General features: G+C 35.4%; 1 protein-coding gene across 11 annotated transcripts in view; it reads left to right on the plus strand.

Moving 5' to 3' along the window:
• Positions 1-26675, plus strand: part of CHODL (chondrolectin) — a 305562-nt gene that overhangs the window by 108129 nt on the left and 170758 nt on the right. For 6 of the 11 annotated variants that reach the window (XM_025044201.1, XM_025044199.1, XM_015586486.2 and 3 more), the window contains one exon: positions 6669-6730. The exons of the other annotated variants lie outside the window; for them this stretch is intronic. The gene's annotated coding sequence lies outside the window, so the exon portion shown is untranslated. The remainder of the gene's footprint in view (positions 1-6668; positions 6731-26675) is intronic. 11 annotated transcript variants of the gene reach the window in all.

Genomic DNA, 26675 nt, shown 5'->3' on the forward strand with positions numbered 1-26675 from the left:
TGGTATAGCTACTATGGAAAACTATGGAGGTTCCTCAAAAAATTAAGAATAGAATTACCATATGACCCAACAACCAACCCTCTTCTGGGTATCTACACCCCAAGTTTGAAAACATTTATCCATAAAGATATATGTACCCCTGTGTTCATTACAGCATTATTCATGATGGCTAAGACATGGAAACAACTAAAGTATCCTTTGATAATGATTGTATAAAGAAGATATGGTACATATATACAATGGAATATTACTCAGCTGTAATAAAAGACGAAATGCTGCCATTTGTGACAGTGTGTTTGGATCTTGAAATAATCATGCTAAGCAAAGTAAGTCAAAAAGTTGAGAACCATATGATTTCATTTATATGTGGGATATGAAACTGAAAGCAACAAATGAGCAAGACAAACAAAAACTCAGACACAGACAACAGTTTGGTGGTTACCAGAGGAAAAAAGGGAAGGAGAGGGGTAGATAAATGTAAAGGGGGTCAAATATATGGTGATAGAAGGAAATTTGACTTTGTTGCACACACAATGCAATATACAGATGACATATTATTGAATCATACACTTGAAACTTTTATGATTTTATTAACCAACGTCTCCCCAATAAATTTAATAAAAATTGTATATATATTGGAGGTCCTAAACATAATTGCTATTATTAATTTTCTTTGTGTGATGATATCCTGCTGTCACTACTTGCCATGCTGTGATAGGAACCTAACAACAGCCACTGTGGTGTGCATAGGTGCCAGACACTATGCTGAATTTAGCTTTCCTTCAACATTTAATTTGAGTAGGCCATGTTGTAGTAGTCCCTCTTATCCACGGTTTCATTTTCTGTGGTGTTAATTACTGCAGTCCAAAAAATATTAAATGGAAAATTCAAAAAATAAACAATCGTAAGGTTTAAACTGTACGCCGTTCTAAATGGCGTGACAAAATCTCATGCTGTCCCTCTCTGTCCCAGCCACAATGTGAATCATCCCTTTGCCCAGTGTGTCCATGCTATAGACACTCCCTGTGCTTTTGTCACTTAGTAGCCATCTCGGGTATCAGATTGACTGTTGTGGTATCACAGTGCTTGTGTTCAGGTCACTCTTATTTTACTTAATAATTGCTCCAGAGCCATTCACATAACTTTTATTACAGTATACTGTTATAATTGTTCTATTTTATTATTAGTTATTATTGTTAATCTCTTACTGTGCCTAATTTATAAATTATACTTTATCATAGTTATGTATGTATAGGAACAAACATACCATATACACAGGGTTCGGTACTATCTATGGTTTTTGGCATCCACTAGGATACTGGACTACTGTATCCCCATTTTATAGGTAGAGAAAGCAAATGATTTGTCAAATTGTTGATAAACAACAGATTATGGATTCAAATACATCTTTATTCATTAACAAGTGACATTTGTTAAAAAAAAAAAAGAGTACACATGATAGATATGTAACAGAGCAGTTTTGAGCCTAGACATGGTCCAAAGTATCTGAGTTTTGACTTTGCCATCTCCTTGCAGCATGACTTGGGCAAGTTGCATATTCACTTTCCCCGCCTTAGGGTCTTTATTTGTATTATTATTGTAATAATAATAATGATAATACCTGACTCCTTGGGTTGTTAGAGTTATGAAAGGAGGTAATGTTTATGAGGCACTTTAGAACTGTGCTTAGTACATAGTAAGCGCTATAAAGTGTTTGCTTAATGAAGTAAAGAATCTCTAAATTACAGTCTGCACTGGAAGGAAGACTTAAAGTGCAATTTTAAATAGCTTTGGTTAGGAATTTCTGTGAGTGTGCTATAACCCACAGGTCTAAAAAGGTTAGTATTAAAGTTATGTGGAAGAAATTCCAGATTCAGGAGAGAGCGAAGGACCAGACAGTCCTGTAGTTCGAAAGCATCTTCGTGTAAATTCCATATCATCTTTCTGAGGCACCTTGAAAACGTCAACTATCACTGGTCTCGTTTAAGGGGCTGGGGTCTTTTCGGAGCTGACAGAATCCACATCTACTCTAGGAAACATGGAGCTCCTCTCTCCATCCATGCCTCCGTCCCAGGTGGGAGCCAGCAAAGAGCCCTTCTCACTTATACATGTTACTGCCACTTCTGTTGCTTGTTCTATCTCTCCTCCCATTCAGGAGCACTGAGGGACAAACAGACCCAAAGGAGAGAACTTGGTTACGTCTGTACTGATATTTAGATTTGGTATAGTTACTCAGGGCTAAATAAATAATGAAATTATTATTCTTGTGTAAAACATTCTTTCCATTCTGATCTTAGAATCAGAGCTAGTGGAATTTCAGGCTAAACTGATTAGATTACCCCTAGAACATTTCACAAAGGGCTATCTCTCTATTGAGATATATTTCTTAAAATGGTTTTATAGACATCCTTGGTAACTCTTTCCAGTACTTAACACTTTGCTACCAGGAAACTGGTGACAGAATTATAATGTTACCCTGTTTTATTCTGCCATTCCTTTGCAGTTTGGCAGCTTTATGAAGCACTTAATTAAGCAGCTTAGTGCCTTCAGTCTGACACCTGAAAGGTGGCCTCCAGCTTAACAGTTCTTGGCTTGATGTTACAGATGTAACCATGAGCCTATCAATGAATGACAAAGAGCTTTTTAAAAAAAAAAAAAATGTTCAGTCTGACACCTGAAAGGTGGCCTTCAGCTTAACAATTCTTGGCTTGATGTTACAGATGTAACCACGAGCCTATCAATGAATGACAAAGAGCTTTTTTTAAAAAAAAAAATTTGGGATTTAGTTACGTCATTAAATAAATATTTTATGTTGATGTATTGAGACTGAAAAATCAAGATAGTCAAGAGATTTTCATAACAAATGTACATATAGTAGATTTTCAGAAAACTCTACTTATTTCAAGAATATTTGCTGAGTTGAACTGGAAAGAAAACTAATTTAAGAAAAAAAAGAAAAGAAGGGGTACGATGTGGTTGTCTGAGTCAAATCAAGCAGACATGATTAAGAATTGTAGAACCCAGAAGTATGCTCATCAGGAGATGGGCTGAGGGCTCATTGTAGCCTTATCGAATAACCATTATGGAAATATGCATATTTCCCAATGAACTGTTTTCTGCATTTATCCAATATGTATTTACTGTATATTTCATTATGAATCAGACAGGGAAATAGGAACTTGAGATAGTAGACCCTCACCAAGCTGGTAGGCCATTATTTGCACTAATTTTCTTAAACACTTTGGTTTCAAATCTGTCCTTATTACATTTTCAGCTTTTGATTAGGTACATGCATTGTGATGAATGTTTCAAAATATTAATGTGAAGAAGTATGGGCATTTATTGACTACATACATTGTCTAAGTTGCCTGGGTCATTCTAAGGTCAAGGGGACCCGTGAGCTCCTTAAACTACTATTTGTTCTCTTCAGACTAAGATGCTGCTAATAAATGAACCATGCAGCAGAGGTTATACTGACAAACTTCCTGGAAGGTTTTTCAGTTTATAGAAAAAAATATGGTGGCATCAAACACAGGACTTTAGAGTTTTAAATCTGTAAAATTTCTATATTTTCCATGTAGAAATTATGTCATTAAATATACTAATAGTGGTTCAGGCAAATATACTAATAGTGGTTCAGGCAAAATCTTAACGTGGAGTTTGAAACTGTTGAAAACTGGTCAGTGGGAGAATAGTAGGATATTTTCTTGAATTCTAATGGTCTAATTCATGCACAAATCTTTTATTACACTATGTAGTTTTAAGTAAGTGCATTTATTTGAAAGAAAATGAAAAAAAAAATCATGGGGAGTTATTGTTCCAGGAAAAAATGCTTTCCTAGGGGTATTATAACATGTTGAGTTGGGAAACATTTACTATTTAAGTCTTATAATTTCCCTTGTGTAAATTGTTCCAATTTCTATAATGATAGGGATGGCCAAATCATATTTTATTTTATGGTTCTCTGTTGGCATATTGGTTCTAGATAAATGGCTCAAAATTAGCCCGGTCTGGTTACTTTGTGGAAAGGTTCATTAAAGTAGATGAAATGTCCCAGAAATACCCTCTGATTACTGATGTTTTTTGAAATAAATAAACCCAGTTTAAAATAATATTGAGTTTCAGACGTACTCACTTTATGGCAATATTAGTTTTCAGACATATTCATTGTGTAGAATTCTGTGCTGAGTAAAAGTGAAAAATATCAACACATTGTTTGTTACATTGACTTTCTAATTTTTGCTATACTGAAGCATGACTTTCTCATATTTTTTCCATTATAGACAAATGAGTCCATACTCTGTTCATGATTCTCTTTATGGATAAGGTTCCATTTAGTTGAATGGTTTTGGTCCAATGGTCATTTATTCATTCATGTATTTCAAATCATATAACTAAAAATGTGGGGGTTGTACTAAATGTGTGATCATTTCTCCTCTAGTTACCTTTATTTTGAACTTGTTCTCAACAGATATGATTTTATTTTTAAAAGAAACTAAAATTCAGTACAGAAATATATATTTCCCCCAAAAGTACACACCTAGGAGTTGAGGAATAATTACAGCATGCCTAGGATGCACAATTAATTGGACTATAAAATGTAAATTTCATTTTATTTAGAAAATAAATAATAAGCATAAAATGAGGAAAATATGAAAAATAATCTATAACTCTAAGACTCAAATTTACTCTTAATGCCATACAACCTAATTGGAATTCACAATGTATTGGAATTGTTGGCTGGTTTACCTTTCAAAAGAACACCATTTGAATAATGATCAGGCTGAAGGAATAGACACAGGGCAAATAAGTCCAGCCAGATACACAGACATGTTCTACACTATTTTGAAATCACTGCCGTGTTCAAATTCTCATATGGCCATCTTGGGCTGTCTACAGTTAGAATTATTGACAAGAAAAGTGGATCAACTCAGAAAAGTTGCCTGGTGGGTCAGCTGTTCCCTCAAGTAACTGGATAAGTTTCATCTGCTGAAGACCTACAGCCAGAACTCTTGATAAATTATCACTGCAATTTACCTGCCTCTTCATCTGTGTCCCACATTTAAACTCATCATAATAGTCCCACTGATTCCATCTCAAAGTCCCAGTCTTCTACATCTGCTTTTTAAAATCTGTTTTTATTTAATCAGGAGTCTGCTTTTCCGCAAATATAGTTTCCTTGTGCTGGCTCTTTTTCCCACAGGTAAGGTTTTTTTAATAATGCGAATCATTCATGGATTATAACTGGAAGAAATGCAGCATTCAAATCCCAACTATTTGAGGGAGATAGAAACAAAAACGCTTAAAAACAAACTTGCTATTCGGGGAAGCTTGATAATTCTGAGATTTTCCAGTGTTTCCATTTAAGTTTTTTTTTAGCACCAGCACTATGAAAGATCCATCAACTTTTAACAACTTTTAACAACTCTGTTTATTTGAACAAGGTGAAAAGAAAAAAAAAATAACGATTTAGTCTAGCTTTCAGGAAGCAAAATTCTTCTTTGACAGCACAAGTAAAAGTATTAACAAGAACCCTTTTCTGATGTTCTTAGAAGACATACTGACTTTGGAGCATTCATCCAAATGTTTTAACAAAAGGGCTTTTTGAAGTTAGTAGGATTTTTAATATGGTGAAATATTTAAAGGGAATTTCCCAGATTTATTATGTATATTGTATGTAATGCTGCTAATTCTCATATTTACTTTGTAATGGGGCAAATGTATGGTAGTAAGGATAAGTAAATGGGAGAAACATGATATTATGTACCTGTCTAAATTTTATAATCATATTAAATATGAGTTGGCAAATATCAGAATTTTTGCAGATAACTTGGCTCAGGAAAAAATGTAATATAACGCTTCTACTTTTCCCTAATGTTTTTTTGGTGGGGAAGAATAAGTACAGGTAAATAGTAATCGGTGCTATGGTCTGAGTAGACAGCAAGGCCAGGAAAGAAAGAAAGGATAAATGGATATTTTAAGGCAAAAGCTGGTGCTTGGGTCTTGAAGGTTCAAGTGATGGAAAGGGATATTTTCTTCCATTGGATTTTAGGGGGAAGAATATAAAAACATAACTTGGCATAGCTATTATTTGCTCTTACTGAGAATTTCCCTCTCGCACCAGTAAAGAGAGGAAAATTTGTCCCACGTAGTTAACAGTCTGTTACAGCTCTTACTGAAAGGCAGTATTTTTATTTTTAATGGACCCTGCTGTTATCGTTCTCTCAAGCTTGAAGTTTAGTCCTTAGCTCTGCAGCCTTGCTGTGAATAAATCATCTACTCTCTTAGCATGTGTCAGAAGGTTTTGAAGCTCAGGTAATAGGAAGATGTTATTTTCCTTCTTTCTCATCCTATTGATGGTAGCAAAAGACCATGACATTTCCATAAGGCAAGTTTGCCAAGGGAGATTTTGCAGATTTCCTAGATGTGACATACTGCAGAGCATGCTATTTTGAAAGATTGTTCTATGGGGCTTCTTGACTACAGATGGATTTGGTTCACTCAGCAAGTATTGAGTACCTGCTCTGTGTTGGACATCATTCTAGGTGCATCTTCAATGTTCTATTTTTAAGTTGAAGGAAAGTGATGTCTTTTATTCTGGCAAGTGCATTTAACTCTCTATTTGAAGTTAATTCATGTTGTATCTCCTCTGTTTTGACATGGTGAAGACTTAGGAGGATACTGACAGAACCAAAAAAGATTGGTGGTTGGTCATTTGGACACTGATGATGTGAGTATTTAGGCATTCGGCCAGTGGTGGTACCCTCTTCACAGGCACCAAAATTAATGACATTGTGACTGCTGATCCTTTACTCTCATTTGTCATTACCAACGTTTTTGCTTTAATACATCATTCTCTTCTTTCAGTTTGTATTGACAGTCTCCATGTCACGCCCTTATTTCACTGTTAGATTACTGCAGTAGCCTCCAACTTTCTAAGTGATACTCTAGATTAATCTTTTAAATGCATTACTCTCAGTCCATCTCATGTCAGCTGAAAAAACTTAAAGAATACCTCTTCAAATAATCTTAAAGCACTTGGCATCACCTTTATTAATGCACACAGGACTATAGAATAACTTAATTGGCATCCTCTGCTTGAGCAGGTAATTGTACACTTGCAGAAATTGAGGTCAAGAAGCTTAAGTGACTGGTTCAAATTTATTAGTTGTTCAGAAGAAACATTTGAACTAAAGTCAGGATCTCCTAAACTTCAGGTCTGTGTACTCCCTCTTGTCAGATAATGTTTTCCATTAATTTTTTTTTTCTCTTACTGTGTTTAGAGGTTGTCTTACTGTGTTTAGAGGTTGTATTCTAAGCCTCTGTGTTTTCCCACCTCGTAGTGGAGAATACAAAGCCCCCTCTTCGTGAGTGGCAAGTGGTGGGAGAATGCGTGACAGTGGAGGAAGGAGAACTAAGTCATCCCCTGAGAGGGATCTGTGTTTCTGAAACATCACTGGAAGAGGGTTCTGTACTGAATGTTTGTGTACCCTTCCCCTTACCCCAGTTCATATGTTGATGCTGTAATGCCCAGTGTGATGATACTTGGAGATACTTGGAGATGGGGTCTTTGGGAGAATAATGTTTATTTGTGGGCATGAAGGTAGGACCCTCATCATGGACTTGAAGAGACACCAGAGAGCTTGCTTCTTCTCTCTCTGCCATGGGAGGACACAGTGAGAAGGCAGCTGTGTGCAGGCCAGGAGAGAGAAGGCTATCCCCAGGAACTGAATTTGCTGACATCTTGATGCTAAACTTGTCATATCTGTTGGTTAAGCCAACCAGTCTGTGGTATTTTGTCCATATCTGTTGGTTAAGCCAACCAGTCTGTGGCATTTTGTTGTAGCAGCCTGAACTGACTAATAATACAAAAGAGTTTCTGTCAAGGTCCTTGTGTTTGTAGCAGCCTGAACTGACTAATACAAAAGAGTTTCTGTCAAGGTCCTTGTGTTACTTTCCTAGGGCTGCTATAAAAATTACCACAAACTTGGTGGTATAAAACAACAGGAAGTCTAATTCTTTCTCTACTCTTCAATAGAGATAAACCTGGGATGGCAGGATTGTGGAAGGAGGGAAGAAGGCGTATGTTAAGATGTTAATGATTATTGCCCAAATACCTAATTGAAGACTAAATAGGAATTATTTGACAGCTATCTAAGAGTAAGAATGGGCCAGAACTAGCCCTGGAGTGGCTAGGGACACTGAAAGTAGAGAGAACCTACCCTCTTCACTAGTATTCTTGGTTTTGGCTCCTGTCAGGATACAGTGGGTCTGATTGTTTAGCTGAGGCAACTGGCTGAGACCAGCTGAGGATAAAGGGGTGGGGCTGGCTCATGACAAAGGGATTCCCCAGCTGGAGCTGCTCTCAGCTGGAGGTGGTGTGGGGTCTCAGCCGCTATGAACAACTGGGTGGCCAGCCATTTGGTTGTGGCATGCACTAGACTGAGAGGGATGTTATTTACTGGAGCCAGTTCCAGCTGGTAGTTATACGGGATGGAGGCCATCCTGCGGAGATGGTAGGAGGTGGGGTGGGAAAAGTGCGGGTTAGGAATAGCGCTGAGCTTGGGTGACAAAAGGATGCCAGTGTGTGGAGGCATGAACACAGTCAGGAATGAAGAGCAACCAAGTGTCGAAATGTGTGGAATTTTTGGCTATGCATCTAGTTCTACTCCATAAAGACACAGCTGGCTTGGGTAGGTACAGCATCTGACACTTCTAACCTTGTCCCCTGGGTCATCTTTGGTAGATATGCTCTAGCTTCTTGTCTCTCCTTACTAATTATATTGGTAGGGGAGTCAGAAGGTCTAGGGTTTAAAGCAGGAATTGCCCTTTACCCCTTATGTAACCTTAATATTTTTAAGTCACGAAACGTAAATGTTTTTACATTTCATCTCTCTCTGTCATGCATAGGCTATGCGGATCAATAAAAGTGTACAAATGGCTTTCCTGGAAAGAATTTCTGTGCAATATCAACATGCCTTGAAAAGGAGTTGAAAGGGCACAGAATATCTGCTTTTCAAAGCATGAAAACTAGTAATTAGCTATGGTAAAAGAGAAAGCAGGAGACAGAGAATTTTTCCCCACTATGAGAATAACTTTGACCACTCTACAGTCTTTAATATGTATTTTTTCACTATGCTGAAATTATTGGCTGGAGATTCTGATATGACAATGTTTTTTTTTTTTGTTTTGTTTTTTTGTTTTTGTTTTTTGTTTTTTTTTTTTTGCTGCATTTCCGCCTAAAACTATCTCCCTTTTATTTTTTTTCCCCCCAATTAACTTAGTTGCCAATGAAGAAATTCAAAACCTAAATGCTTACAATGTATTTTGGAAATCTTTCTTACCATGATAATAAAGACAAGGCTTTGTTTGTTTGCCTAGGGACAGCTAGTGTTCTTTTCTTCCTTTGATTCTGAATTTTATACTCTGATAGATAGAACTGTGGGCACAACAATGAGAGAGAAAAAGTAAGGCCAGGCACAAATCCTGAGTTTTGATAAAGTCTATAAGACTTAGAAGTTGAGGTGAAATAAAGTTTCTAAACTGGTTTATTTAGGTCTATACAAGTAAGAAAACATAAAAATGGAATATAATGGAATTTCTTGATTTGAGAACAAATCTGAGGTTCTTCTCAAGGGGGAACATTTTGTTCCTTTGTTTCCTTGCCTAACTGAGAAGACACAGTTCTGAAGATGGTCAGTCTATAGATGGCTCTTTTCTGGAACTGGCAGAGTAGGTCTCTGCATGGTGGGGGCAGGAGGGTGTGAATAGAGGCCAGATTCACTGAATCATTTCTTACCTCATTCTTTGATAACATCATGAAGCATTTTGCCAATCTTTGGAAGTCCAATCTTTGGAAGTCCAATCTTTGGAAAAGTCCATGCAGAGTTGTAATAATGCCATGGGACTTGACTTGGCTAACCCATAGAAGGTAATGGAATTATACATTCTTTGGAGACGTACTTTCTACACCGCCCATCACTCATTGACCAGGAAATTTTATGTTATTAAATAGAATACTTAACAAGGCCGAACTATATGCATTTGCATTACTTGCTTGTGTCTGGACCAACCTCAAAAGCAGTGAATATATCTTGTGACTTATATTTGCTCGACCAAGTCCGCACACCAGAGTAATATTTTCCAGAGACAAAAAGACTGTACCCACAAGAAAGTTTCTGCTTATATTCTTAGAGTTAAAGGGAAAAAAACTTCTCACAATTTTTAAAGTAGCCATGTTGTTCATAATTTCTGCCATATCAGATTCAGAAGTACTGAGTTTTAGACTTGAGGCACAATGAAAAATATAAGATTTAACAGTAAACATTTATGTATCTTCTGAAAATTTTATCAAATAAAATCTTAAATATCAGACAGCCTGGTTCAATACTGGTTACTTGGCTAGCTTAACCTTGACATATTAAACACAATAGAAAATTTTAATGCTGCAAAATATAAACGATGACATTTTGCTAAATGGCTAGTAACAAGGGAAGAATGGTGGAAGAAAAACAATTGGTAGAGTCTTATGAGAACATTTTTTTCCCCTCATCAAGAACCCTTCTGGCTGTGGTCTTATTTTTATAGAATTGGTGAGTATCTGTACTTTATAATGATCTTCTCAGAGATGGAAGTAAATGAGTGTTTTTCTACTTCACAGTTCTCTTTTATTGCTGTTTTTTTATAATGCAAACAGCTTTCTAAAATATGATATAATTTATTTCTTTATGAGTTTTTGTTTGTTTATTGGTGTATAGTTTGCTAGGGCTGCCATAACAAAATACCACAGACTGAGGGTCTTAAACAACAGAAATTTATTGTCTCATAGTTCTGGAGGCTAAGGTTTTGACAGGGTTGGTTTGTAGATGGCTGTCCACTTCCTTAGTCTTCACATGGTCTTTCCTCAGAGCATGCATATCTGTGTCCAAATTTCCTCTTCTTAATGAGAGCACCGGTCATACTGGATTAGGATTCACCCTAAAGACCTCATTTTAACTTAATTACCTCTTTAAAGGCCTTATCTTGAAATACAGTTACATCCAGAGGTACTGGAGATCAGAACTTCAACTTTCAAATGCTGGAAAACACAATTCAGCCCATAACAGTTCGTTTGTTTCCAGCCACTATAATAGTTTCTGTGAGGTTAGGGAATTTTGTTTCTTTTGTTCACTTATGTATCCTATGCACCTGTATCAGTGCCTGGGCAATAATAGGTACTAAATGAATATTTGCTGAATGAATAAATGAATCAGTCAATGAACGAAACAAATAAGTTGTATGACAAATATTTAAACCTCAGAGTTCTCTACATATAACATGCCACTTTTGCTACCAAAGCTCATTTGTACTTGAATTAGTAAGATCTGAATAGTGTTAGTTATGCTTATTTTGGCATATAGGCCTATCAGGAACATTCGTGGGTAAAGTCTGTAATTAGAAATAAGTACCACATAAAATGCATTAATAATTTCAAAGTGAAAAAATAAAATGCACATCAACTGTGGAGGAGAAACAGGGAACAGTAAGGGTCCTTTCAAGCCAATAAAACTTTAAGGGCAAAGACTTGTAATTAAAACTGAAGTGAATTTAATCTTTCCTGCTAATCACTCCTGCAGCGTTAGCCTGTTTTCATTAAACTAATCGATGGCAGATGGAGCAGATGCGTGGTGAGATTACAGCTCCACTTTATGGCAGGGTTATAACAAATGTGACTTTCCCTGTATTTTATGCATTAACATTCAGAAAATTCACTCCTTTGCTTTCTTCAAACACCAGATCATTTCTTCTTTTGTGTAAGACTGATTAAAAGGAATCGAAGGATATTTTACATAAATGGGATCCATTTAATTCCTTTAAATCAGTCTTAAGTAAGCATATATTTAGTGCTGACTATGCACAAGGTATGTGGAAGACACAGTTTGCTAATATCAAGGAGCCTGCCAGAAATTTTATAGTCTAAAGGTTAAACACAATCATCACTTTTTTTAGACAAATTTCAAAATGACAATTTCTGAAGTACGCAAAGTTTAAAATTGAGTTTCACATTTTTTTGTTTCAACAATGGAAACTCAAGAACAAAGCAAGTACTAATACCTTTAAAAATTCCTTTCCAGAAATAACATACCTTTTTAATAGTTTTCTTAAACTAAATTGGCAGAAACCTGAATAATTCTAATTATAGATTTGGGAATCATTGAAAGGAAGCAAAGTACAAATTATTATTAATGATGCTAATATTGCTCTATAGTTACATAGGAGAATCACATGTGAATTACTTCAAGTTTGATATGATTCCTACATTTAGATTTAACTTAGGTAATGAGAATTTCATCTTGAAACGAGTGGTTGGAAGCAAACACTCAAGTAAAGAATGATGCCTTTTAATATTAGCCACTGGCTTGTTGACTCTCAATTCTATACCTTTTTGTGATCGAAGAGTCACTTCAGTTTCTCTAATCAATATTAATAAAAACACACACACACAAAAAGGAAGAAATCCCACATTTCAAATCTCAACTTAAATGTCATCTGCCTGTAGGGAGTTTTTTGGACACGTCAAGTAAATTAGCTTCCTCTCCTTGTTTTTTTCTGTCATAGCACCTTTTTTATTTTTAGCACTTCTATTTATCAATCTTCTATGTAACTTGTTTATTATCTCTTTTTACATATATGCTTCATAAGATCAAGAATTAGGTTTGTCTTGTTAACTATTTTATCCTTAGTGCCGAGACAGTTGCTACCACATCACATATGCCCAATATATATTTGTTGAATATTGTTGAATAAATAATTTCAAAGAAATTTACTTAGCCCAGCTCAGTTTATAGATATATACTTCATCATCTAAGATAAATAGAACATAAATCTCTTTTTTTGATCATATAAATGAAAGGAGATTTTTAAAATTTATTATTGCTTTTATTTCTTGGGCCTGGTCTGGTTTAGAACCAGACATTAAAAATTATGAAGTGGGATAAACATGTTATGTCCTCCATTATGTCTTCTTCCTTTTGTCACTTTCCTTAATTTCTTTAGCCTTCTTATGGCCTCTTTAATTTCTTCCTCATCAAAGGAAATGAGGTGAGAAGTCACTTTCACTTAGGTATCAATGAACCAATAACATATTTTCTAGAGATGTAAATGTATTTATAAGGATCTCAGCTTTAAATAAAATGAGTGATAATAATACGTTAATGGGTCTGACTGTAGGCATGTGTTCAATGGAGTTATTGGGGATAAGGGTTGTAGAAATTCCTACCTTAAATTATGGTCTTATAATCACATTACGTGGGCAGCCAAATACTTTGGCCAAGTGTCTCATCTTGTTTGAATCTGCTATGAAAGCAGATTAAGCCATTCTTATTTTAAACTTTTTAAACTGATGAATGAAATGAATTCCACTGAAGGTAGATGTGAATGAACACATGCATTTTTGGAATTTTAATCATCATTATAATAACCATTGCTTACTTTCGTATGCAAAATGGCAACAATTCCAGAAACTGTATACTATACAAGTATAAAGACCTGAGGTTTGTCAACACTTGTGAATGAGCTGGGAAGCAGATCCTCTTCTTGTCAACCCTTAAAATGACTGCAGCCCCAATGTAGACCTTGATGATAGCCTCTTGAGAGACCCTCAGCCAGCACCACCCAGCTAAACCATGCCCACTGTCTTGACCCACAGAAACTGTGAGATAATAACTGCTGCTTATTTTCAGTTGCTAAAATTTGGGTAATCTAATATACAACAATATATAACCAATACAATGTCCTTTTAGAAAACCCCTTCTGCTTAAGTAAACCAGAGTAGGTTTCTGTTGTTTGCGACCAGGGATATAGAAATTGTTACCAGGAGCGTGGAAATAGGTGGAATCTGATATAGCAGGGAATGAAGGCAGTGAAAATCTTGTTAAGATTCTAAAGAAGGAATCTGGAAATTTATTATATCCAGTAGTAAAACAGTCAATTATAATAATACACCTCTTGAAGGCAAAACTTTGGGAAATCTAATGTCTGCTGCCTTAGAAGACTAGGAGAGGTGTGAGGAATTCGAAGAGTGTGAAGTCGTATGACTTCTTCAAACATCACTGGATAAATCAGAGGAGAATGAAAAGCTTAGGTGCCTGGATTCTCAGCTCAAGAAATGGATGTTATAAGACTGTGCCAATGATTCACTAACCTTTTGCAGACATAGAGTTGAGTTAGTCAAGAGCCAAATGTATAGTTTGATACGATTAGTTACTAAATTAGTATTTATGAATTTATGGTCCATGATATCTCTTATACGAAAGTCTGAAAACAGAATTAGGATGGCATTATCTAGGAGGAAGTGAAGCACTTGAAAAAGCTTAAACAGTCACCTCCACTGAACCTTTCATGCAACCAATGCAAGCCTCTTCTCTGTTTTCCGAAAAAGTTGTTCTCTTTTTGCTGGTAGATGCCTTAAGTACTTAATTTGTGGAAGAGTCATTATTAAGACCTTATTTCCCCTATAAGGATGGTTTTAATTATTTGTTTAGCTGATTAAAAACTGTATTTAATGATGGCCCATATTTAATGGAAGAGAGATGCCAGAAATCTCTTGGTATTAATGGAGAAGAAATAGTTCAGGAAACAGAAGCAATAGGGTGAATATATTTACTATGACCCAGTGAATATACTCTATTTGCCAACACCTTGAAAAATAAATTTGTGAGAAAAATAACGTTATTCCAGAAAGGGGCTTTAGAGGTGATTCCCTGTAGGTTGGGCTCACTATGAGATGCTGGAGGTGAAACTGTTTCCTTAATTGCAGTAAAGATGATTGGATCATGGGGAAGTATAGGCCAGGTAGCAGCCCTTCACTGTCACTGATAAAGTGAGCAAGAGTTAGCATCAGAATGACTTACCTTCATCCTGTGTTAGGTAGGGGGATTAAAAATAGTTGACCAGTCCACAAAGATCCTGCTTGACTCTGACCGAGGCCCAATTATATTATTAGAGAATCTATAACCCTTTTCCTAATTGTCAAATGAATCAATCCAGTGACCCAGTATCTAGGAATGAAGATAATTTAAAGTACCTTTGAAGAAGAAGAAACCCACAGTGTAAATCTTCATTCTAAGATTCTCTAAATCATTCTGTTTCTACTTGCCATCACAACTGTACCATTTTTATGATTAGTTGACACTGCCTGTGAGCAGACACTAATTTCTAACGATTCACAGTGCCACCACAGACTACCAGGCAGCATAGGGCCCTATGGAGAGTAAGCTGATAAATAGAGTTTTGACCCAAGTAATATTGTATCACTGATGATGAGCAGAGATTAGAGCCACAGTCAAATACTTGAAAGATGTGGGCAGTTGATTACTACCCCATCTCATTTATCTTTCCAATATGGTTGGTGCTGAAGACAGATGAACTCTAGAAAATGACAGGTGGTTACTTAATAGCAGCTGCTGTTTTAAATGTGAGCTCTTTACTGGAGCAAATCAACGTACCTGACACCTGGTATGGAGTTATTTACCAGAAAAATGATTTTTTCTTATTCGTTTTATTCTATTGAGCAGAAGATACCAGAACTTTTAAAAGCTAGCATTGCATCTCCAAAATTTGACCCAGGATACCATCATCACATAGTTTCACTATATTGATTATATTATGCTGATAGGACCTGATAATAAACAAATAAGCATTTAAGTACATGACATACAAAATTCCGATGAATCCTATGCAGAAAAGTAAAATAGAGTCAAGGGAAATAGGAGAGGTCAGGAGGTGGGAGACTGTAACTTAATATTGGAGTTAGGTTTAACTGTTAGGATGATACACCAATAGAGGCCTGATAGAAGAGAGGGAGCATACCATGAAACTATCTGAGAGAAGAAATTTCCAAGTATAAGGAAGAGAAAATGCAAAGAGTATAGAAAACAGTGACCTCCATTTCAAGGTAGTCAGAGTAGCTGAGACACAGTGAGTGAGGTGCGAATAAGGATAGGGGCAGCAGATCGTATAGGGTATTGTAAGTCATCTCAGAGTGAGTTAGGAAACGGATGGGTAATTTTGTTCAGAGGTGTGATGTGAACTGAATTATGTTTTAAAAGGACTATCCTGGTTTATGTGTAATGAGTATATTGAGTGGAAAAGTGGATACTGTTAGGAGACTAAAATTGCAAGGATTAAGGTAAGACATGATGGTGTCTTGGAGCAAGTTTGTAGTAGTGGAAGATAGTGAGAAGTAGTCACATTCTGGATATATTGTTAAAGTAGAGCCAGATAGTTTTATTGATGGCTGGAGTTTGTGGTATAAGAGAAAAGATTCAAGGTTTTTGACCTGAGATCAGCCACAGAAGGAAATGGCTCCTACTCTTTGAGCTGGGGGGAACCACTAAAAGAGGTAGCATTTCCAGAGTCAAAAAGTTACAGCCATTATGGATACAGAGCCAAGATGAGCATTTCCTAGTGGATGCAAGAGCAGTCTAGCTAGAGCAGGGGCAATGGAGGAGAAGCAGTAGCTACTTCTCCTAAAACAGAGTGAGGGGTAAAAATAATACACTATTTACTTTACTCCTGCTCTGTAGTCTCCTGCCAGTGTCATCCATTGGCTGAAGTGGTCTGGAATCTAGAATAGAGGGAAACAGAAAACAGTGAATGAATCTAAGAGCAAACAGATAGGGAAATGAGATGATGAGTGAATGTGGATTTCACAGTGCTGTGGTCTGAATGTATGTATCCCTCCAAAATTCCTATGTTGAAATCTTAACCTCCAAGGTGATAGTATTAGAAGGTGAGGCCTTTGGGAGATGCTTAGGTCATGAGGGTAGAATTCTCATGAATGGGATCAGTGCTCTTATAGAACAGACACCAGAGAGCCCCCTTGCCCCTTCCCAAGTGAGGACACAAAAAGTCAAATCTACACATTGGTAGAAGGCTTTCACCAGAACCCACCATGATAGTTTACTGATCTTGGACTGCCTAGCCTTCAGAACTGTGAAAAATTTCTATTCTTTGTAAGCCACCCAGTCTGTGGCATTTTTGTTATAGCAGCCTGAATGGACTAAGACAATATGTAAATATGAATTTTTATATTAAAAGCATTTTTTAAAGCCATAGAACTCAATTAGATAACCTAGGGAGTAAATGGAAAAAATGAAGAGAAGAGGTCAGAGAACAGAAATATTGGCCCTCCAGTGTTAAGAGAATGTTTCTAGGTGAAGGACCCAGCAAAAGACCCTCAGAAGGAGTGCTTAGTGAGCTAGGATATCTGAGAAGGACATGTCTCAAGGCTACAGAAGTGTAGGATATGTTTAAGGATGACAGAGATCGTCCATGTCAAATGCTGCCCACAGGTCAAGTAAGACTAGGCCTGAGAATTGAGTCATTGTTTTAGCGATATAGATATCACTGGTTATCTTAATAATGGCCAGAACCAGGGTAAGGTGAGAGAGGTACTTGTCTTGGTGCCAAATATCTCAGTATGTAAATGCAATTAAATGATATCTTAATGCAATATTTTGAAAAATTAAAATTATTGGAAAAAATCCACAGCAAACACAATATCAAAAGTTTAAATAATGATAGAATTGGTAACAGTATCAAGCTGAGCCATTTTGGAGACTGAGGCAAAAGGAAGCATGAGTAATATTGAGTCTGCCTTTATACATTTGATAAATTCATTGTGACTTTTTGCATTAATTTTGATTAAAAAATATTTTTCAAGTACAGTCGACATACAATATATATTAGTTTCATGTGTATGACATAGTGATTAGACATTTATATACCTCACGAAGTGATCCCCGTGATAAATCTAGTACCTATCCGACACCATACATAGTTATTACAATATACTTTACATCTCTGTGACTATTTTTTATAACTGGCATTTGAACTTCTTAATCCCATGAAAATTATTTTAGCTGATGAATTTTTGGTGCCCCTTAAATTTTGTACCCAATACAAAGGCCTCACTTACCTCACTCTAACCCCATACCTGCTTAATGAGAGCTGTTTATTGAGAGATGAGGTGAAAGCCTAACTGGAGACTGGGAAGGGGAGTGTTGGTGGATTGGGGAGGAGAGTGAATGGATCAGGAAAGGGGTATATGATTGCTCCTTCAGTGTGGATCCATCAACAAGAGACAGAGCAGATGGGCAGCCTGAAGCCAACTTAAAGCTGACTGGCAACTTACATGTAGCTTGACGGGGAAATACTGTTTGTTCTTGTAAACCTCTGAGATTTGGGAGTCATTACCATGGCAGAGGTGACCAATAAAGGTCTCATCCCTTAGGAATAACAGTTTGAGATATCTCACTAAATAAAGAATCTTGAATAGCAGAGGTAGTTTTAAGGCAAAGAGAATGTAGAGTGCACAGTGGAGGAAGGAAATCAACCATATGGCCGATGCAGAATTAAGAACTGTAGCCCATGTGTATATTTTCTTCTTCACTGTGTTTTTAATGTTTTTAGTCAGTAGAACTAGTTTTCTTTTTGTTGTTATTGTCTTTTCCTGTACTAATGTATAGGTGTGGTGAAGTTTACAAGTTAGTTTGCTGGTTGTAGAATATCCAGATAAAATAGTGAAAAACTATAGGAGGATAATTATAATCTAGATGAAGTAATTTATGAGGCTATGGGAGGAGGGGAGCACTTTTGTGACTATATCAGAAAAACTGTATTGTGTCACTAAAATTTTTGTTTTGGAATGGTAAACATGGAAAGAAGTTTGTAAGGGGATCCTGGGTAGTGAAAGTTGTGAACTCCAGTGTCTTCAGAAGGCTTCAGAAAATGGAAGCAGATAGGAAGCACCAGCCTTAGCACCTTATGGGGAACTAAGGGGGATGTAGAATCCTTATGACTGATTCCTAGAAACTCATGAGGTGGCCTGTGTATAGGCTCATGTAAAAGGATTCTCTACCTTGACTTAGAAATCTTTAGAGAGGGACTAGACTCACAGAAAGTTAAAGATTTTTAAGGCTTCAGTGTTGAATATCCAAATCTGTTAAAAATAGTATGGCATCAGATGCCTTTTCATAAAACTGTACCCATGATGAGACTTGGATGCCTTCTTCCCTTGTTCTGAGTGTTCAAAATCTAATATTTCAGCACTCTCTCAATTGTGTTAGTGACTGATATACTTCACAATTAGATATTGTTGGTTTGCAACCCAAGTTGGGTTTTGTTTGTTTGTTTGTTTGCAACCAAGAACCCAGACTGGCACACCCAGATTCTAAAGAAAAGGTAATAAATAATTTCAGCAAAGGTCAATAAACTTAAAGCCAGAACTAAAACAAGTCTGAAAGAAGAAAGAAGGATATTATGGAATGACTTTAGAAGTCAGTTTATAATCCTGTTAAGAGCATTCCAACTTATGGGAATCTAGTCCAGAGAAATAAAATTACAGTAGTTAAGGGCATGTGTGTTTTAGAATATTTTTGACAGGCTAATTAATGACAAAACTGGAAAAACAAAAGCAAACTACCCAAATAGGTGATCAAACAAATTATTGTACATCCATACCAAGAAATAATATGCAGTCACTGAAAATAGAATATTAGATTGATGTCAGTTGTCTTTTACATAGTTTAATAACTATAGAATTTAGAAAAGTATATGTTACATGATCTAATGTAAAAATTAAAGAAAAATTATTTTTTCAATTTTTGTAAACATACCAGTGTTCAAGGCAGAAGCAGAAAAAGAACCCAACTTGGAATTACATCTCAGGAAACTGGCTTTTGCCCATCACTCACCAAGAGAGATAAATATTAGCTTGACCCAGTGCATATACTCCATGCAAATACACAATCATGTGTACTCTTAGTATGTACAATATAGGTTTATTTTTCTATTTTTCCTATTCTCTCTTATTTTCTAAAATGCTGATTGAAACTATATAATTGAGTTCACAGCCTACTAATTGGCTAGTGTTTATTTTTGAAAATCACCATTTTTCACAGATACACCTCATTCAGCCCACCTGTTACTTCTCTGCCATTACGCACTTTCTTTTTTCTTCAGGTGATGTCAAGAATGGATTCCTCCTGTAGCATCCTGTGATAAAATAATTTTGAAACTTAAAATTAATAATGTATATATATATTTGCAGTAAGCTGCCACTAGGTAACAGTCTGATAACCTCAGACTACAAGGTCCAAATCACTGTGACTTATGGGATGATTAGAACATAGTTGTTCACTCCCAGCAGAGGAACTATAGGAGTGATAACCCATTTGTATTTTGTAGTGATCAAAGTTCTTTCACATAACTCTCCATTTCTGAATGACTAGTGAGATGAAGCCATCAAGAATATATATTTATATGAGAGAACATGAGGACATCCTGGGAAAGAGCTCAAGATAAAAGAAGAGAATCAAGACTCATAGTTCAAAGATGTCTATTTAAATTAACATATGGCTTAAGGTCTGTTGACATAGTCTCTACTATATTCTCACAAAAATGCCTGTAATACAAGGAAGAAAACTCACAGCGCCTTAAAATAAGTTTGAGCATCAGCCTAATTCTAGAGTCTGAGAGGAATTTTCACTGATGGCAAGGTCCATGAAACCCTATCAGTGGCTCATCCAGTGACTCAGCAAGCTTTCCTATCATCTTCCTCCTGTCATTTGCAGTATGACTGTACTTCTTCTGGGAACGCACACATTTAAAATGGTCATTAGGAAAGCACAGTACAATTAGGCTGAGGATGTTCTAGCCTTATGAAATAATTTATAATGATGGTAATGTTAGGAAAGTATAGACTGTTTTTTATATTTTATTTCTCTCACTGTGTCATGAAAACTTTTGCCTGCTTGGTGCTTTGAAAGATCTTTGTTAGTACCATAGGACATTCTCCTTTTCTTCACTAAGTGACCAAAAATGAGTGGTGATTGATGTCATCACTGTAAATTATTTTGAGTATAAAAGACATGATAGGTATGGTGCAAGTTGAGTCTTATCAGGGTCCCCACCACTTGTCTTATATCAGGGCTTGTTTGGGAAGATTTCTGCAGTGTCACACAGCCAAGGTTAAGATAACAGGCTTTACTGGGGGAAGCCTACAAATCAAAGACTAGTAAGAACGCAAGAGGCATGTGGTATCTACATTCTCTTTGTCTCTTGGAGATAATGCCAGAGTCTAGGCAATCTAATTTAGGTACAGAGTAGATTCTCATTAGCATGGAGGGTCTCCATTTTCCTGTCACTCTGACTTCTTATATAGGGCAGTTATGAGAGCAGCATTATTAGTGGGCATACGAACAGACTACTGGGTCACCGGGAAGTCTGCATTTAGAAGCCAGCTGTTTACATAAATCATCTGGGGAAAACTGCAGCCCAATTCTTAGGTGCTTTGAAGGGTCTATAGGAAGTTGAAGTCCTTTCTCCATGGAAGAGAAAGCCACTGGTAACATGGGAATTGGAGTCTAAATATAATCTCATGGCTAGAGAAGGGGAGGAATGGCATCAGCTGGCTCATTGTTCAGGCAATTCAGAGACCTAGTCATCTCAGATGAAACAGTGTCCTAGATATAAGCATCTTTTTGCCCACCCCTTCTATTATGATAGAGAGGGAAAAACCTTAGGTTCAACTTGGACCTTTACAACATTATAGGGAGTGAGATTTCACTAGCAGAATGAAAAAAATCACTTTTAAATTATTGTTTATGTTTGTCCACATGTTTATTATATTCTATGCTCTTCATTTCCCATTTTCCCAGTTAGTTTAATTTTCCTTCTTTTTGAAGGACTTTGTGTTGAAAGATATTTTGGTTTGGTATAGAATTCTAGGTTGATACTTTTCTTCTTTTCATGTTTTAAAGATGTTGTTCTACCACTTGCTTGTTTTTGTCGAAGAAATCTACCATCATTCTTTGTTTCTCTCTACATAATGCATTTTTTTCTCTCTGGATGTTTTTAAGATTTTTGAATTAGTCAAGGTTCTCTAGAAGAACAGAATCTGCTCTTAATTTTATTTAGTGTATTTATTTTTCATTTCAGACATTATATTTTTATATCAAAAATACAGTTTGCATATTTTTAAATCTTTCATATCTACTTCAAATGTTCAATCTTGCCTCTACCTTCTTAAATATATAAAAAATAGTTATGTGCAAGTTTTAATGCCCCTTTCTACTAATTTTGTCATGTAGCAGTTCTGATCTGTTTTTATTAGTTGATTTCTTTCTCCTCACTATGGAGCATATTTTCTTCCTTTCTTTGCATGTCTGAAAATTATTGACTGGTTGCCAGGTATGTATTTTAAGGGTTTAGTGAAAAACAGAATTGATACTATGGAAGAACTGAAACAGTGATGGAGGACATCACTTGTAGAAGCTCTGCAGTGTTTGAGATAATAAAGGTAGAAGTATAAAAAGAGTGAATAAATAAAGATATATGAAGGAAAAGAACATGTAGAATGCTTGATAATTGTAAAGTATCTGATGTAGACATTAGAACACTTAGCAACAATAACCAGAGTCTTAAGTGAGGAAAGTATCAGTGTACAGATTGAAAATTTCCTTTTTATTTATGCGAAATCAATGATAGAAGTCCACATTGAAAAATAACCTTACAAAAATTTTGAAAAAAAATAAGAAAAGTATCTGGTACTTCCTTCATTGGGGAAAGGATAATAGGTTGTTTCCAAAAAGACAACAACGATAAAAAATCTAGCCTTGGAACTTTCTTCAGCACTAAATGCCATAATAAAGTGATAGAATTATGTTTTGGACAACAGAAAGACATTCTCAAATATTCAAAGACTTAGTAGATATGTCTCACATCTAAATCAAACAAAAATAAACCATAAATTAACCTTAGGCATTTGAATGGTTAATAAAAATTACAAATTCAAGAAAAGTGCTAATCATGATAGAAATTCACTGTGGACGGTTTTTTAGTCAATTTCAGGAAGCCAGTTGGATTGTAGTTTTAGTTGGATTCTATATCATGGAGATTAAAGTTGTTTCTATGAAATTTCACTCAATTGTTGTTTTTCTGGTTTAGCCTTATTTTCAGTGACAAGGGTAAATGTTTCTTATGCTGTGTTACTCAAACCCAGTTTAGTAAAATCTCTTTGTTTGATGACCACTTCACATAAATGGCAAAATACCTGCCAACAGTTACTAAATTATTGTCTTGGGACACTTCTTGGAAAATTACTGAGCACACATATTTCAGATTAGAACTGCATAAAACAATATAATGATCACTTTATATTTTCTGGATGGTTTTTATATCATTAAGATGAATGTAAAATGACTTGATGTATGTTTGGAGGAGTTTTAGATATTGGGGGTGTCTAACAATCTAATGATAAACATCAATCATAAATCCCCTCTTCATGTCATCTTACATGTAGAACTTCTGAAATATTCTGTTATGATGCTTAGAAATCAGAATCTAAAATATGATCTTAGCTATGGAAGCAAAATATACTTGAATAAAGAGATCATAAGGCAAGCCTATGGGGAACCCAAAATGACTTTCTTGTTATGAACTCGTGGTCCAAACTAAAAATTTCAGTGATATTGTGTCCCATTTTGGGAGAAAGCTAATTTGGTATAGTGGTAATTCTGATTTGGGGGATTTGTAATAGTTAGGATTTATGTTGTTCTAACGTCAAGGGTGTACTAAATAATTCCTTTGTGTTAACACATTGCAAATAAACGTGAGAGATTTACAACTATTATTTATTAACTCATTGAGTACACTTGTTTATTAAGATTGCTATCCTCTTAATGTCTTAAGAAGAAATGTATTTTGATTTTGTCTGAGAATGGAATAGAAAGTGTATTTGTAGTTGTATAGTTAGGGAGTAAAGCTGGGGATAAGAAGTAAAAGTTTCAAGCACACAGAATCCTACAGAAAATGATAGAGGTTCCACGTGGGTCTTTGAATCTGGACACCAGGTATGTATTCCCACCTTTTAGGGATCTTAAAATTTAATCTAAGATTTTAAGATTTAACCTTAATTTTACAATTTATTTTTGTTACAGCCTGAAATACTAATTAAAATGGATTTTTGCCTGTGCTTATTGGCTCTTAGAATATTGGCTCTTAGAGCCTTGAACCTGGCCTTCTTATTTGGGAATCTCCTTTTTACCTTTTTATATATGCTTGGTCTAAATCCAGAAATATTAGCCAACTTTTCACTCTGCATCTATAGAACTGTAGAACTCTGAACTTGATTTTGTCCATGTGGCCTCTTCTTCTAATTTTTGGCTCCTCAGAGAAGCTGAGTGTAAGTGACTCAGTGTCCCTTAATACTTATTAGAAAAACCCAATCCCTCATCTTCATCTATACCATCCTGATACCACCTAAAACTCAACTTTGGTACCATATTAATGATTCTTATTTAAAAGTTGAAAGAACAATTAAATCCTCTGTGGATTAACCTTTAAGAGACATATGGTTTGTTATTTTTCTATTTAGCTCTAATGAAACAGCTTTGACATTTATATAGGTATCGCCTTCCATTTACCATATATTGAGACTTGAATTATTCTTGATTGGTTCCAGATGATCCTCCACATATGGGCCAAGTGCATGGGCTTGTTTGTTTACAAATGGGTCAGATTCTACAAATAAGGATATGACTTTATTCAGAAACTCTTTAGAAAGAAATATGTTATTTAATCATTCAGATCACTTATTAGAATAAATTCTTATCATTTATATGTTAAAGAGTCTTATTTATTTTTGCTTATGAAATAACATATTCAAAAACTCCTTGAAAAGGAGCGTGGTCGTGCTAGCATTAGCGAAGCCCTAGAATTCTTTATATTTCACTATTCTCCCTGCATGTTAACTGCCCTTTTCTGCAACCACATCTCTTATCCTTTCACACTTCATTATCTTTATAAAAAGAAAGAAGACAACATACAAAATTAATTTAAGTAAAGGTCTTCATTACAACGGAAAGCCATTAACTGGCAGCCGTTCACCAAAGCACAGGCAAAAATCAATTTTAATTAGTATTTTTGGCTTTAATGAAAAGTGATTACAAAATTGGCATTTTAGCTAATACTGTTGAGATTTATGGTGAGGTGATACTAATTAATTTTCTGTTGAATTGCTATGAACCTTGAATATCTGCAATAAAGTGATGTATTTGCTGATACCACGTATGCATCAGTTTTTCAGAGTTTCATAACAAAAGACTTCTTAATGGCTGACAGGTGTATTTTACACTACTGCTCCTAAGCTACAGGGTATTATTATTATTTTTTCCATAAAAAGACTATTACAGGCAATCAAACTTCATGCCATTTTGTTAATTGGGGACATTTTATTTTAATGGATCTTGAATGTAAGCCAAAGCCTTTTTTTTTTTTCAAAAACAGGTTTATTTTGCCTAGTTACAAGTGGTATAAAAAGGACATGATATACTTTAATTAGAGAACATTTAATGAACAATTTCTCTTTATTCCCTCACTTTTCCTCCTGTCTTGATTATCTCGGTAGTAAATTGCCTACCGAATTTAGTTATCTGGTTTTAGATTCCTTCGAAAGTAGAGCATCAAAATGAACTAAGATTTACAATTCACTCTGGTCATATGATTTGCGTTTTAAATGTTCTTCAGCTTGCTTTAATTGTGATTCTTCCTCGACTCTCCCCCCGCACTTTTTTTTTTTTAAAGAAAAACAATACTTATTAAAGACTTTTAAAAATTTTAAAACTTTCTCGTACAGGCTGAAAGTCTGTATCTTTGCATTGATTTTGTTTGATCTGTGATTAGAACATCATTTTATTCATTTGTCATTGTTGGCCATCATATATACAGAAGCATACTCTAGAGACTCAGTTACAAGGATGGCATAAGGAGATGGATGGTGTTAGAATCCTGACTCCATCAGTCATTGGCTTTGGGGCCTTGGGTAAGTAACCTCTCTAAGTCTCAGTTTTCTCTACTGTCCAATAGAAATAACTATGCCTGTGTCAAAATATAGTTTGAGTATTAAAAACATATAAATATCGTAAGGTAAAGCACTCAAATAATATCAATTATTATTTTAGAAATGAAATCCTATTTGTTAAAACACCATCTTACTGCTTACTGCAATATGTATAAATTTGGGTAATAATATTTTACTTAGGATCCAAGTACAAATCATGCAAATATAGCTTTGTAATTATAAAAATCTAAGTGTAATTTAAGATTAAATCACTCATCAAAAATCAAAAGTAATAGAAAATATAAACTAGGGACTATAAATTTTTAACATTTTAGAATAGACTCAAATAAATAAATGCATCATCTAGTTCAGTCCATTTTCTTTTAAAAATGAGCAAGCTGAGGCTCACAGAAGTTGAATGAGTTGATTAATGAATCACAACTGAGATTCAAGGGAAAAGCTTATTCAAGTCTACTCCAGTGACAAATTTTATGACTCATGCATGTGTTAGTATGTGTCAAAGAGAGGTAATAATAAATATACTATAGATTGTCAATAACTGTATAAAAGAAAGCTACCTTTTGTGGTCCAGATTTGGGATGATGTAACATAGAAGCTAAACTCTTTTTAAAAAACTTTCAGGCAGAATTTAGAGAGATAGAAAAATATTTGTTCTTTTCATTCTTGCCTGAAACATTAGACAGCCTGTCTCAGGAGCCAATGGATAGTTTCCTACAGGCTCCTGGGAAAAGCATATACTCAAGATCCAATTTAAGACTCAAATAAATCCACA

The sequence above is a fragment of the Pteropus alecto genome, unplaced genomic scaffold (assembly GCF_000325575.1).
Source record: "Pteropus alecto unplaced genomic scaffold, ASM32557v1 scaffold81, whole genome shotgun sequence".
NCBI lineage: Eukaryota > Metazoa > Chordata > Mammalia > Chiroptera > Pteropodidae > Pteropus > Pteropus alecto.